The sequence below is a fragment of the Phoenix dactylifera genome, chromosome 3 (assembly GCF_051530095.1).
Source record: "Phoenix dactylifera cultivar Ajwa chromosome 3, Ajwa_hap1_PhDact_Kaust_v1.1, whole genome shotgun sequence".
In the NCBI taxonomy this organism is placed as follows: Eukaryota; Viridiplantae; Streptophyta; class Magnoliopsida; order Arecales; family Arecaceae; genus Phoenix; species Phoenix dactylifera.
In genome coordinates, this window is record NC_143192.1 from 6862939 (window position 1) to 6868698 (window position 5760).

Below are 5760 nucleotides of genomic sequence, written 5' to 3' on the forward strand. Positions count from 1 at the left end.
GATATATAGATATTTGGTAAAAAAAAATTAAAATAACTTTCTAGTCCTCCTAGCAATTGAAAAAATTTCAAAGTTTCAATTTAGAGCTTCTCGCCAAAAGTGCTTTTTGAAACATGTTGGAAAGCTATTTCTATGACCAAAATACCCTTACCAAAACAATTACATTTTTATTATAATATTTAGATTAAAATAAAAAATAAAAAATATAAATTAATAATACTTTATACTATATTATAGTAATATAAATTAATATTATAATATAATACTATTATAATATTATACTAAAATAAGAAAAAAACATTCATATATTGTAACATCATTATACTATGTAATAATATATTAATACATAATAATAATTGTTGCAATACTTTTTATTAAACATGATTTATAATTATTAACTAATTAATAGATACACTATATTATATTATATTGCATTACTATTATAATAAGATCATAATATATTTTTATATTATATTATTCTAATATTATGATAATACTATGTTACTATGAATAAATCATATTTTAGTATACTATTATATCACAATATCAAACTATCCTAGTATTATTCTATTAAAATCGGTCCAATATATGCATCCAATGCATAACTAACTTATCTGAGCATCTAGAGGCTTTTCAAATTTGGCCATTCAAAACAAATAGAATAAAAGAGCTCATAAATGTAAACAACTGCTACAGTTCTATCTCCACTCCAAACAAACCTGGCCTTAACTCCACCTTTCTCTTCCTCTATCTTGCTGCGACCAAAGAAGAAACGCACCAAATTCCTCCTACCATATTTGTGAAACGTCAAAAGCATCCGAGATTCCCCAAGGAAATCAACCACAGAAATTTCCTTCCTTTCTCGAGCCACTGCAATGAACGGTCAATACCGGATTTCCTCCATTTTTGACCCTCGGCAGGCTCTCACCCTGCTCCCTTGCACGTAGTCTACGTCATTGTTTTCCTCTGTTTATTTTTACAACGTCAATCAAGAAAAAGAAAGTAAATAGACAATAGTGTTTACAGAGAAAGCCAAACATTCGGTGGTAAATCAATGCACACCGTTCGGTGCACGCCAAAATATTCTGCGTCCTCCAAGTCCTATCTCTGAATTTTTTATTTTCCAAAAACTTATAGGAAATAAATATTTAAGAGAGAGAATAATTACGAACGTTTAAATCTTTTAGGAGGGCTAGCTCATGTCCTTGCCACCATTATTCCCTCTGCAGGAATTCCCATCATTCCTTCTGGCAACCCCAGCATAAATGGCGACAAAGATATTTTTTTTCTTTTTTTTTTTTAATTTTGGGACAAGAACTTCCCTACCAACCTTACCTGAGTACAGAGGAGGCCATAGATATTTTTGTCAGCTGTGCTATTCATTTTTCGGTACATATATATATATATATTATTTAAAAATTTCCATACTCTACCAACCAAAGTAAATTACATAACGGAGAGTGCTCATCCCCCGCTGCCCCCACCTTATAGCCTCTCGATCACCAGGGCGAAGTCATCCTCAAGGATAATTCATTCTGCCCCTAGAACTTGTCCAGCATAACTGCCCTGAGCTCTGTTTGTGTGGTTGACAGTCCTCAGCCTAGCATCGTAACTTTTGATCACAAATCTCATTCCTGCCTTGACACTATCGCCACAAGCACTACCATCGAAGTTTACATTGATATGGCCAGAAGGTGAGAGCCCCCAAAATACAAAGACAATGAAGAAATTTTCACGATAATATAAAAAATATTATTATTATTTTTATCATTTTTTTATTAATTTATAAAAAATATTTATTTATTTATTTAGATAACCTCATATGCGGCCATTCAAGAAGGGCACTTTTTAAGTTAGAAAAAGTGAGCTACCTAGTGCGTTTGCAGATACGCTTGTATTTTAATTTTTGTAAATTTATATGTTACTATGGTGATGTCTTTTGACTCCTCCTCCATCGATGAAGTTTTCTAACTTTTAACGTGCCATTCCTCGGTAGCCTCCTTATCCGGATAAATCCGGTCACCCTTCCTTATGGGACACGTTAAATCAATTAAATGGCCTCTTGGAAAAATTTTCAGCAGCTGCTCGCCGTACGATTCATAAATTCTGTCACGAATAATAAATCTCGGCTATTCAAGGCAAGATCGGAACCGGGTGGGATTCCAAGAATTTGGATCCGTGCAACAATTGAATCCATGTACTTAACCATGGTTGTGTTTGAAGTCTTAAGCTACTGTTGCTTCATTGCTTTCAATCCATCAATAGAATATTGTACATCTTCTCTTTACTATATATACGTAAGTACACCATTGGACAAACTGTTAACTTATTAAATTGATAAAGGTTTTGGGAGATTTGTCAAATGATCTTGAGATTGAAAGCTAAGGCATGGTTGACTAAGTCATGTTTTTAAAGCAAACTTCTAACTTGGTAGCTATCAAATTTATTACTTGGACAATAACATATATTTGTCGTATATCTTATTATTCTTTTTAAATTAACTCAATTCTTTGTAATTGGAAATAAGGATTACTGTTGTTTAAAAATATCTTTTGATTACATTATTTTTTGTTATTTTAATTAAACCTAGGAAGTATTATATATAAACTAAGACCTACCATAATGGTTACATCTAATTGCTTAGCAATCAAAAGTTTTAGGTTTGGTGCCGGATGGTGCATCCTCAAAAATCTACGGCTCATTAACCATATTTCAAAGTGGTTCTCCCTTTTCTCTGAAAAAGAACTATGAGCTTTTTCTTGCTTAACATGCAGAGTTTTCAACAAATCAAGCAGCTTGAGCTTAGCTCCAGCTTAATCATGCTTAGCTCGATAAAACTTGTATGACTAGAAATGAACAAATGTAATGCACATTACAAAGATAAATAAATAAAAAAATCCAAAAATAGAAAATAAGGGAAATAATATGTGGATGAAATAAAGAGTAAGATATTTTTGTTTGTTTTTTACTTTAAAAAAAGTTCATTCGGTTGGAGATGTGATCAGAGATAGATGGAGTTTTTTTTAAAAAAGAAAATAGAGTCAAGCTAGTTTGGGATACGTAGGAGAAATTGATACTTAGGAGAAACTATGCATATGAGAAATAAAAAAATAACTAGAGGCATACATAGAATTAACTCCTTAATCATACTGTTTTTCTGCAAATATTTGTGAAAAGATGAACAAGGGCTATTTCACTCTCATTTAATAATACAATTAATATAGATATTGTGCATTATATAACTATGTATGATTGTATTGGTACACTACAACAATAAAGGGTTTTGGCGACTCTATATTGCCGACGCTACAAAAAAGCGTCGGCATATTTTTTTCTTGCAACGGTAACTGCCGACGCTTGTGGAAAGCGTTGGTAAAAAAACGTTCCGCCGACGCTTTTAAGCGTCGGCGTAGGAAAAAAATACGACGACGCTTATAAGCGTCGTCGGACTTCACTCCTCCCCTCCACAAAACCCCATCGACCCCCTCCCTCCATAGCCCACAGTCCGGTTCTTGAGCTCCAAGAGCCGACCTCCCAAAGATTTCGCGGATGGAGGTGGGCTGCCTTCTTCTCTTTCGAACCCTCTCCTCTCCTCTCATTCGCCCTCCTCTCCGTCGCCATTCCTGGCCAGTCCCGTCCTCGCCTCTCCTTAGAGCCTCCTCTTCCCCTCCGCCTATTCCCTCTCCTCCCTCGGCTTATCCTCAGGTACGCAGCCGTACCCTCCTCTCTTCTCCTCTCTCATCTCTCTTCTTCTATAACTTGGTTTCTTTGGTGCGAAGGGGGTTTACAGAGGCCCGAAACCCCGGCGGGATTTGGTAGGCGACTGGGTCTCCAACAACGATGGGTTCGTCCGGAGCTTGCCCATCTTCGTGGGCGGCCTCTCCTTGCTCGCTGTCCTCCTTAACCGCGCCTTCTCCGGCATCGCCCCCGAGTTCTTGAACGACGACGGCGACGAGACGAGGGTTCTGAGCTCCACCGCCCCATCCTCCACTCCCTTCATCGTCGTCTTTTTTCTAAAATCGAATCAAAACTGCACACGGTCTCTCTTGGCCTCTCTTTCCCCATCTGTTCTTGTTGTAAGTACTCCAGCTCTAATTTCCCTTCCCCTAGTCGCCACGCTTGATTTTTCTCTCGATCTGTTTGCAATGGAAAGAAAACCTGATGCTCGTTTCCTTCTAATCTCAGGGTTTCTCTCTCTCCTTCGGAGGGAAATTACATGTGCCGAATTGTGGTTTTCGTTCGTTCGGGAGTGATTTCTCTGGAGATGGTTCCGTCTATCATCCGGAAAGGTATATCTTCCAATTGATGCTTCTATGGTTCCTTTTTTTTTCACTTTTCCTTGTATTTGTGGTATTTTGGCACATGGAAAATTTGTAATCTTGTCAGTGTTTCTGTTCTTGGTTTTTGCTTATTGGAATTAGGGTTTGTTTTTGGTTCTTTTTGTTCTTGAACCATTTCGTATATGTTGTATATTGATGCAGTGCACATATTTTAGGGCACGAAAGCAACCATTACCTCGCATTCTTTTCTTTATCATGTTCTTGATGGTTGGTATATCTTTTCCCCTCTGTTCTTGTTTTTTTCTGAATAAAATAAACGTGTTAATTGTCCCCATATGGTGGCCTTCATATCTCAAGCTTAGTAATTAGGGTGGCACTACTTGTAGAGTCAGAATTTGATAAATAAGGTGGGTGAAAAGAGTTTTAAGTGAGTGCATTTTCAAATCAATACTGCATTTTCAGGAAGTGAGTATCGGGAAATCCTTCCCATTTTTTGTAGTGAGTGGAAGCAGTGATGTGGTGAACTTAAGAAGCAAGAGGAAAGGGGTGTTCTGTTGATGTTAAAGAATTTTGACTTCAGTGCTGTTAAGTTGATTCCCATCATGTGTGATTTTTTTTTCTTTCTAACAGTTCAAATGATTTTTCTTATAATACCAAATTTGCCTGGCCAATGATGCAACCTTTAACTGTTGTCTGTGTAAACTTATTTCAGGGTGTTGGTTTGAGAGGGTTGACTAGCAAAAGGCATATGAAGATACTATTGAGATGGATGAGGGAGAGGCAGAAGCTGCGGTTAATCTGTAATCATGATGGATCTCACAAGCAATTCCTCTATACTACCTGGTTTACCAATCCCAAAACCATGCCCCCGAGGCCGAGAAAGGGAACTTCAGAGCCATGACTGAATAGAATTTGAAGAAAGTTCCTATGCAGGCTCTCCAAATCAGTTTTATGATAATTGCAATTGATCACCCTTTCAGCATGTACAACTTGATTTGCAGTATCAGAAAATATCATTGCTGCTGTCGTATCCATCAAATGGCCAAGTTAAATTATTGGTAGAGGATGATTTCTGTACATCCTTTTTTTTTGCTTGTTCAGAATAATTTAAATCTTGTTCTCTACATAGAAAGTCATCAGAAGGACTCTTTCATTACCTTTTGATTTTCTCAAAGTACGTTGAAGATGACTCTCCAAACAGGTATTTTCAGTTCAGTAGGCAGATCTTAGAAAGCCTAGGCTTTGGCTCTTCCACCAAAAGAAAAAGAAGAAAATGTCACATCTCTAACATTGTGTGGGATGCTGTGATGATGCTGAAGACACCAAGGCAGTATATTTGAGACAACAGATATCCTGATGCTTGTTTATGAGTATCTTGTATTACTTCGTGCTTCTATATAGAACCAATTGTTAGTAGAAAGATAATGCATCCAATTGTTTGTCATCTTTTTAAAATCACGAATTTTTTTTAAAAAAAATA